A 10,896-nucleotide genomic window follows, 5' to 3' on the forward strand; every position below is an offset into this window, starting at 1 on the left:
TTATCTCCCAGAGATAGTGGAATTATTACAGCCCAGATTAGGTTCTTAAGGTAAACCCTAGCATGAGTGCCAAGGAGACTGGACATTATCTTTCTAGATATTGACATGATGAGAAAAAAAGAAAAAAGAAGAAAGAAAGAAAGAAAGAAAGAAGAAAGAAAGAAAGAAAGAAAGAAAGAAAGAAAGAAAGAAAGGCCTAGAACAGAGAAACATCTTTAAGTAAGAAAAGATTACACAGAAAGATTATCTGTCTCCTGGTAAGTTTTTATTTAAGCAGATGATTATAGTTAAGATTCAAGTCCCTTACATTTCCAAGGAGACCTTTTCAGGAAGGGAGGACAGCTGTGTCTTTCCTTTTTATAAGCAGAGAGTAATAAGTTTTTGTCATCTTTTGCCTATGGGGCATCCAAGGATCATGTAAAACAATTGACCTGGCACTTACCCCATTGCCCTAGGGATAAAGACTAGGGCAAGTGGAGGGTCAATAAACAATTTACACAGAAGCATTTAAGAGTAAATCAGGTTTTGACCCAGAATACCTCATGTGATCATGACAGAGTGAAACTGAAGAGATTCCACAAATAATTTCTTTTTTTTTTTTTTTGCTCCTTTTCCTGATTTTATTCTTGCTAGGACCTGCACCCCCATCTTATACATGTCTTATAGTACAGATAACGTATGTCCTGTCCTCCTTGTAAGGGTCAAGGGGTTAACAAGTTCTTTGGAGGCTTCCAACACAACAGATAACATCTAAGAAGTGGCAAGGTGTGGTGATCATCTGTTTTCCAAGACAAGACTCCAGACATTTTGACACCAAGGCCCCTAGATCTAACGCCTGAGCAGTCATCCTTGTTTTGGCCAGTTTCTGGATGCCTGAGAGGAACATGCACCAGACTACAATCGTCAGTAAAACTCTAGACCTGAAGTAAAGATGAGACTCACTCTTCTTTCCTTTCTGTGTCTCCAAAACACTGGCTGCATCTGCACTCTCTATAATCTTTAATAAACTCTGTCTCACTTTATCTTGGCTCATGTTTGATTTCTATTCTGCACAAGGCTGAGGACCCTTTTGCTTGGTAGTGCAGGAACCCTTCTGGATCATCAGACCCAGCCAGCCTACACCAATCATTCAAAATAAAATTAACAAATATAAATATTAAAACTCAACAGATAACTTTGTATACAACAAAAATATACATATCATTTAAACAGCTTTGAACTATTTAATGTTTTTTGTTTTGTTTTTTATTTTTTATTTAATTTTGAAGGAGAGAGAGAGCATGAGCAGGGGAGGAGCAGAGAGAGAGGGAGACATAGAATTCAAAGTAGGCTCCAGGCTCTAAGCTGTCAGCACAGAGCCCGATGTGGGGCTCGAACGCACAAACTCTGAGATCATGACCTGAGCCGAAGTCTGACGCTTAACCGACTGAGCCATCCAGGCGTTCCAAACAGCTTTGAACTATTAAAAAGATAAATCTCAATAGATTCTCAAAACAGATATTATACAGTTTTTCCCCTTACCTGAGGACAACATAGAATCATTAAGAGACTTGATTGAATAAATTTTGAAACATCAGCACAATAGCAGATGAAGTATATTTTTTAAAAGTTCTTATGTCTCACATTCAGGTCCTTTATCCATTTTGAGTTTATTTTTGTGAATGGTGTAAGAAAGTGGTCTAGTTTCATACTTCTGCATGTTGCTATCCAGTTCTCCCAACACCATTTGTTAAAGAGACTGTCTTTCTTCCATTGGATATTCTTTCCTGCTCTGTCAAAGACTGGTTGGCCATATTTTTGTGGGTCCAATTCTGGAATCTCTATTATATTACATTGGTGTATGTGTCTGTTTTTTGTTTTGTGTCTTTTGTACTTCCACACAAATTTTACGATTGCTTGTTCTAGCTTTGAGAAGAATGCTGGTGCAATTTTGATTGGGATTGCATTGAATGTGTAGATGCCTTTGGGGAGTATTGACATTTTCACAATACTTATTCTTCCAATCCATGAGCATGGAGTGTTTTTCTATTTCTTTATATCTTCTTCAATTTCCTTCATAAGCTTTCAATAGTTTTCAGCATACAGATCTTTTACATCTTTGGTTAGGTTTATTCCTAGGTATTTTATGCTTCTTGGTGCAATTGTGAATGGGATCAGTTTCTTTATTTGTCTTTCTGTTGCTTCATTATTAGTATATAAGAATGCAACTGATTTCTGATTGATTTTGTATCCTGCGACTTTGATGAATTCATGTATCAGTTCTAGTAGACTTTTGGTGGAGTCTATCGGATTTTCCATGTATAATATCATGTCATCTGCAAAAAGTGAAAGCTTGACATCATCTTTGCCAATTTTGATGCCTTTGATTGTCTGATTGCTGATGCTAGCACTTCCAACACTATGTTAAACAACAGCGGTTAGAGTGGACATCCCTGTTGTGTTCCTGATCTCAGGGGCAAAGCTCTCAGTTTTTCCCCACTGAGGATGATATTAGCTGTGGGCTTTTCATAAATGGCTTTTATGATGTTTAAGTATGTTCCTTCTCTCCTGACTTTCTTGAGGGTTTTTATTAAGAAAGGATGCTGAATTTTGTCAATGCTTTTACTGCGATTATCAGGATCTTTTCTTTGATGGTTCTTTGATGGATCAATCAAAAGATTGATGGCTCTTTTCTTTTCTTTCATTAATGTGATGGGGAAACCACCAAAACCCTAGAGGAGAAAGCAGGAAAAAACCTCTCTGAAGTCAGCCGCAGCAATTTCTTACCAGACACATCCTCAAAGGCAAGGGAATTAAAAGCAAAAATGAACTATTGGGACCTCATGAACATAAAAACTTCTGCACTGCAAAGGAAACAATCAACAAAACTAAAAGGCAACCAATAGAATGGGAAAAGATATTTGCAAATGACATATCAGACAAGGGGCTAGTATCCAAAATCTATAAAACTCCCCAAACTCCACACCTGAAAACCAAATAATCCAGTGAAGAAATGGGCAGAAAACATGAATAGACAGTTCTCTATAGAAGACATTCAGATGGCCATCAGGCACGTGAAAAGATGCTCAACGTCGCTCCTCATCAGGGAAATACAAATCAAAACCACACTCAGATATCATCTCAGGCCAGTCAGAGTGGCTAAAATGAACAAATCAGGAGACTATAGATGCTGGAGAGGATGTGGAGAAACGGGAACCCTCTTTCACTGTTGGGGGAATGCAAACTGGTGCAGCCACTCTGGAAAACAGTGTGGAGGTTCCTCAAAAAATTAAAAATAGATCTACCCTATGACCCAGCAATAGCACTGCTAGGAATTGACCCAAGGGATACAGGAGTGCTGATGCATAAGGGCACTTGTACCCCAATGTTTATAGCATCACTTTCAACAATAGCCAAGTTATGGGAAGAGCCTAAATGTCCATCAGCTGATGAATGAATAAAGAAATTGTGGTTTATATACACAATGGACTACTACTTGGCAATGAGAAGGAATGAAATATAGCTTTTTGTAGCAACGCGGATGGAACTGGAGAGTGTTATGCTAAGTGAAATGAGTCATACAGAGAAAGACATATACCATATGGTTTCACTCTTATGTGGATCCTGAGAAACATAACAGAAGACCATGGAGGAAGGGAAGAAAAAAAAAGGTTAGAGAGGGAGGGAGCCAAACCATAAGAGACTCTTAAAAACTGAAAACAAACTGAGGGTTGATGGGGGTGGGAGGGAGGCAAGTGTGGGTGATGGGTATTGAGGAGGGCACTTGTTGGTATGAGCACTGGGTGTTGTAAGGAAACCAATTTGACTATAAATTTCATATTAAAAAATAAAGTAAATAAAATAAATAAAAATTAAAAAAGAAAAAATAAAATTTAAATGTAAAACAAAAAAAAGTTCTCATATTTCAAACATTTTATTATGTAGAATTTTTAGAGACATAGACAAGTATAAGGAATCCTCATGAACCTATTATTTAGCCCTCAAAACATGAACACATAGGTGATCTTGCTTGTTCTAAAACCAATCCACTATTTATCACTAATTAGGGATAATGAGTGTACCTGCCTCCCAGAAAGGCTATTTAATGTAAGATGGAGTTACTATAGGGAATACTGTACCCACCCCAAAGAATGAATTCTAGGTACTAACTTCTTGTTTGCCTTGGCATTCACAAAGCTGAGCCATGTTCTACCGGAAGCCATTACTATCAAAGCACCCAAGGATACATTCTTTTCGATAAAAAGCTATCCTTTTCTGGAACATGCAGTAAGAAGTGGAGAACTGAACAATTATTTCCATTTCAGTCATCTCTTTTTTATTTATGTAATTAACACAAGATTTTTTTTCTTATATTTTTTAGATGCCTGGTGTTAAAGGATCCTTAATCCTTATTTGCCTCAAAAGTCACTATGCAGTGGTGCTAGGTTATTAGACAGAAGTGTTTAAGACATCAACCTTTGAAGCCCAAAGATAATAAAAATCCACATTTCTTATGTTAGAGTAAATCCCCTAAATATAATAATTTTACTCTCAACTTTTAAACTTGATTGGTTTATAGAAAACATTAAACTGACACTAAACACCATTTATGATCCCACATACATGATAAACATTATCTTGTATTTTTATTTAATATTTAATGTATAAAAAAGTCTATGAAAACATTCTTCTGGCTACAGATCATATTATTTAACTTCCCCTTAAATAAATATATTTATTTAAAATAATCATACAGGGGCACCTGGGTGGCGCAGTCGGTTAAGTGTCCGACTTCAGCCAGGTCACGATCTCGTGGTCCGTGAGTTCGAGCCCCGCGTCAGGCTCTGGGCTGATGGCTCAGAGCCTGGAGACTGTTTCCGATTCTGTGTCTCCCTCTCTCTCTGCCCCTCCCCCGTTCATGCTCTGTCTCTCTCTGTCCCAAAAATAAATAAACGTTGAAAAAAATATATAAAAAAAAATAATAATAATCATACATATATGAATGTGGTTAATTTCATTTAAATTAGCACTTAAAATTCATGATAGAATAAACTACATATTATTATTCTAGTGATAAAGTAATGTAGGTCTAAAATAATATTACTTATAATAATCAATAACGGAGAAATCAACTCAAATATTCTGAAAGAAAACAAATGTCAAGCACAGCAACAAAGGAATGAGGCAAATAATCATTTACATCAAATCTACGACCTGGCTTTTGCAGCAGATTAAGTTTGTCACAACTCTAAATTAATGCTAATTTATTATTGTGAAAACAAAGCTGCATTGCAGTAACCACTAATAAGTTTCTAATGCTCAGGGCATCAATCTTAAGAATTAAAATCTCAAGTCACAAGAACCAACCTATTCATTTAAGTCAATTGGTCTCCATGCTTCGTGAACTTTCTAACCAAGCACAGTCAATTGAGCAAAACAGTAGAATCAATGTACTTTCAGTACCAAAAAGGGGTCAATCATATTAGCTAATAGTTTACATGATTTAAACATTTATTAAATGTCTTTACGTGTAATCACTTAAATGTTGATAACAATCTATAAGCCAGTATCTTTTTATACAAAACTTTTGCTTTACCAATCAGTTATGACTCTTAAGTGTTGTTATCTCAAGAAAGAAATAACAGGGCTTTACAATTCACCCTGTCTTCTAGTCTTTATATTTTCTACTCCCCCACCCTTATATGCTTTATTTATTAAATAAACCACAGCTTTGTTTCCATTGTTCCAGCAAAACACTCTGTGCTCTACTGTATCCAGTCTTACTTAAGCTCTTCTCTCTCTTATAGGAGGCAGAAATCAGAGACAAGTGAGATTTTGCTATTGTTCTAGAAATGGTCTAATTCTCACAATTAAGAACAGAAGATAACAAATAATCCAGTATTAAAAGCAAACATTTCCTTATGAATAACATTTATCACATCTTGCAAAACTTATTTGAAAAAAAAAAAAAGTACAGGTTCGTAGAACTGGTCTACCCCACATCTTCACACTAGTCAATTTAAATCTGGTAAGTGTGAGAAGAGAAAGGTTGACCTTCTGAAGGATTTCAGGTTAGTTGAATCAAATATGTTCTCTTCCCTCACATCTCCCTGTTGCAAGAAGCAGAAAATCTTTTCCCTTCCAAGAGAATAATGTATAAAAATTCTACTGTAAGAGATGACTGGCACTTCTATTTCCATCTGGATATTTGCCTAGGCAGTGGTTCATTAATAGTTTCTAAATAATTAGGGTTAAAAATTTGCAAATGATAGTGTGTCAGGTGATGGACAAGAGACACAGGGGTAGGACTTCATCCTTGGATTCAATTCCTAAGAGGTTTGTAAGACAGATTCTGTGTCTAGATGAATGCTCAAGAATTAAAAGCAATTGTTCAACTCTGTTGCAGAGAGGTAAAACAAATCATGTACACTAATAAAATTAAGTAAATTGACATAAGCAGGAATCAGAGAAACAAATGACTAAATTTCACAAAGGTATTCCAATGCCTAAGGAAGTTGTTAGATATAAACTCTTATAAGTATTGATTCTTAATATTTAATTGCCTACTTAAAAACAAGTTGGAGATTAACTTCATTTCTAAGGAACCACATGCATTTCTTTTGAATCTTCATTTGAGAAATCTTTTATGACTTTGATCTCCATTATAGGAAGTGAAGAAACTTAAAAATTTTTTTTTAATGTTTATTTTTGAGAGAGAAAGAGAGAGACAGAATGCAAGTGGGAGAAGAACAGAGAGACAGGAAGACACAGAATCGAAAGCAGGTCCAGGCTCCGAGCCGGCAACACAAAGCCCGATGTGGGGCTCGAACTCATGAACCATGAGATCATGACCTGAGCTGAAGTTACCGACTGAGCCACCCTGGAGCCACACCTCAAGGAAGTGAAGAAACTGTCTTTGAATCCGTACTAAGTTGGGAGTATTTTTTTTTTTTTATTTTCTGAAATTGCTGTTGTAGCAAACAGCAAATCTCTGAAAGATAAAAACAAGTGTGTATTACAATCTGATCTCTGTTTCTCCAAGCATATGTGTCTCTAAACTCTGTGAAAAGACCTTTCCCTAATGGAGCTAGTAACTTACCACTAAACACAATTCCCAATCATGGAAGTATTGTCACATTTTCTAAATTTATCTCGAGTTGATTCTCACCTCCAGACTCTTTCTCACACCATTTTTTTCATCAGTTATATGGATAGAGTGGGCAGTAAAAAAGTAGTTGCTCCCTGTACTAGTTTTCTGTTGTTGCTGTGACATGTTACCATAGACTTAGTGGCCTAAAACAACAACAAAAAAATTATTGTCTTACAGTTTTATAGAACCAAATTTCAGTATGGATCTCAAAGAGCTAAAATCAAGGTGTTGGCAGGGTTACACCCCTTTCTGGGTGCTTCAGAAAAGGGATTGTCTCCTCTTCTTTCAGATTGTTGACAGAATTCAGTTTCTCGTAGGACCAAGAAGCTATCATTTATTTGTGGACAATAAACAGCAAATAAATAAACAGAGTCATTTTCAGCTTCTGGAGGCTGCTGTATTTCTTGTCTGTGGCCTCCTACTCTGTCTTCCATGCTAGTAAAAGTGGTAGTTCCTTTCATGTTTTGAATCTACCCTGCCTCTTCTTTAGTCTCATGTGTTTTACTTCATCTGGAAAAGAGTCCACTGTTCTAAAGGCCTGTGTGGGCTCCTGGGTGGCTCAGTCGGTTAAGCATCTGACTTCAGCTCAGGTCACGATCTCACTGTCCGTGAGTTCGAGCCCCGTGTCGGGCTCTGTGCTGACTGCTCAGAGCCTGGACCCTGTTTCAGATTCTGTGTCTCCCTCTCTCTCTGACCCTCCCCCGTTCATGCTCTGTCTCTTTCTGTCTCAAAAATAAATAAATGTTAAAAAAAAAAATTAAAGGCCTGTGTAATTAGATTAGGCACACCCTGATAATCCAGGACAACCTCCTTATCTGCAGTATCTCTTTTCCAAACTAAGTACTATATCCACAGGCTCCTAGGATTAGGAAATGACTCTCTTTGTGTGTGGGGGGAGGGGGAGGGAGGGAATGTCATTATTTTGCTTACCACAATGCTTGTGAATATATACTCCAAAAGAGGAAAACTTTTAAAAACATTAATATGTTGTCATGATAGTTGTTGACACTATGATGAACATACATTAGAAGACCAACGATAGGGTGCCTGGTTGGCTCAGTTGCTTCAGCATCTGACTTTTGATTTCAGCTGGGGTCGTGATCTCAGGGTTCATGAGTTCCAGCCCCACAACAGGCTCTGTGCTGACGGTGTGCAGCGTGCTTGGGATTCTTTCTCTCTCCCTCTCTCTCTTGCCTTCCCCACTCATGCTGTCACTCTCTCTCTCTCTCTCTCAAAATAAATAAATAAACACAAGAAAAGAAGACAAATTATAAAAGCAAGAGTAAAATGTGTTCAGTACAGAATTTAACCAGAAGATAGAGCATGGCACAACACAGAGCTGGTATTGATCCATTTCTATGTGCTGGCTTTCCTGATATTCTTTACAGTGTGCCTCCTTCTTGCCTTTCTTGTCTCTTTGGAATTTTCATCTTTTAATGTTTTAAGTAAAAATTTTTACTTCAAATAATCTGAAGCTATGAAAGCTAAGAAAAGTTTTTTCAAGTATTCCAAAACAATCCAAATCTGCCTGAAGTACTAATGTTGACCATCCTTTCTACCAAGAATTCACTGAGGTGTGTTTTTATGATTGGGAGGCTCACAGAATCATATACAGTGTAAATGCCATTTTGATATGAGAATATCCAGACATTATAACATGCTAAATGTTTTCCAAGGTGAGAGATGGTAGTCTATTTCTGGAAGTCTCTAAAATATAGTTGATAAAATAGGTCAAAGATCCTGATAATAATCAGTATATGAAAATTAATGATCCGTAAGTACTCAGTAGGATAGAATAGGAAAGCAGGATGTGGATTGATGTGAAAAGAGAACCAAAGGAAGAATATGAATGTACAAATGCTACTTTTATTTCAAAGAAGAGGTAGATTTGGTCACTTTATTTTGCTTGTATTGTATTATTGAACGCTAAATTTTTGGTTGGTTCAAGTGCTGGTGAATTTAAGTATCCTGTATTTAACAATGGATTGAGGTAAACACAGAATGTTTAAATTTAAATGTTCCAGATGTAAAGGAATTTATAAGGTTAAAAATCACAAATGAGGAATTAAACTATACAATAGAAATTCACTTTCTATAGTAAAAGTTATTTCAGTTACATTAAGTATCTTCTAAGGACAGATCGTTTCACCTATGTGCAAATGATGATGTTTGGAGAGGGAACCAATTCCCTGTTCTTATGGGTAATCCTTGAAATGTCTACCATTTTTTTGTTTAAAGAAAAACTATTTTGTGCTTCAGTTTCCTTACAAAATTATAGATCTAGTGTCTTTACTACCTATTTTAAAAATTGATGGGACAATAGAATGTGAAGATTTTAAATGGTCAGACAAATTCAGTATAAATTTTAACATTTATAATGCATGACAATAATATCTATTACCTTTTATAATTAGAAACATCTTACAAAAAATCTTATCAACTATTCCCACCCTTAAATTCTGTCCACTTTTTCCTTGAAAGTTTATCCGGATTTGAAGTATTTATTACCACCTCCATAATCGTTGGTCTCAGCCATCATCACTGTTTGCTGGAGAGTTGGGAAAGCCTCTCGGTTGGTCACTTTGCTTCTGCCCATATTCACTTCTATACATATTTTCCACAAAGATGTCAAAATAAAAACACTAATACATAAATCAGATCATAACATTCCTTCCCATGACTTCCCATCATGCTCAGAATAAAAGCCAAAGTCCTAGGTATTGTATAAAAAGGGACCAAGCCAAAATTACTTCTCTGACTTCACCTCTCACTGATCTCCTTTATTAGTTAGTAGAGCATTTTGTCTTCCTTGTTGTTCCTTGAGCACAACAGGGCATTTGTACTTGGTATTCTCTCCGACTGGACTGGTCTTCTGCAAACATCAACATGACATGGTTATCTTGCTTCCCTCAGGTCTTCACTCAAGTTATCTTCTCAATAAATCCTCCCTAACTTAATTAAATTATAGAACCTCAGCCTTGTATTTGCTATCCCCTTGCTGTGCTATAATTTTCTCCTTAGGGCATAACACAACTTTAAAAATTATATATTTTATTTATCTTGTGTAAATATACTTTTTTCCTCCATTGAAATGTCTGCTATACGAGAAAAAACTTTGCCTTTTTATTTTCAGCTACATCCTCATCACTTGGAATGGTGCTTCACAAAAAGTAGTCACTCAATAAATATTTATCGAATGATGCTTGAAAGAAAATAAGCATGAATGCATGAGTATTTTCATTTATAGTTCCTACTATAAAATGAGATAAATTAAGGTAATCACTTCAGTTTCTAAGTATCCTATATAAAGTAGCAACCTCCTCAAAACACATAATCTAGTTTACTCTCTATCATATCACTGTGTTTCTTACCTAAACCTTATCACAGTAAGATATAGCTTGCTTAAATGTACAATGAATACCTTCAGGACAAAAGCCTTACCTTTCTATTTCAAACTGTAACTTGAAATATCAGACCAGTTCATGACACTTCATAGAGCTCATCAAATGTTAGTTATATGAAGAAATAATTAATTATGAATGAATGAATGGACTTTGTATCTCGAGGGCCCTCCTACTTTTCAGTGATGACAAGAGGCCAATAGCTTAGAGAGGAAAACAGAAAATGAGAAGAAAGTGCACTCTCTTTCAGTGCTAAAGAAAAAAACAACATTCAAATTTCAGTATAAAGACAAAACAAAAAAAGGATCAGTGAATGAAGCTCAGATATTTACATTAAATTAAATGGTTATATCTCCCTCCTATACC

This window comes from Leopardus geoffroyi, chromosome B1, assembly GCF_018350155.1.
Source record: "Leopardus geoffroyi isolate Oge1 chromosome B1, O.geoffroyi_Oge1_pat1.0, whole genome shotgun sequence".
Classification (NCBI taxonomy): Eukaryota; Metazoa; Chordata; class Mammalia; order Carnivora; family Felidae; genus Leopardus; species Leopardus geoffroyi.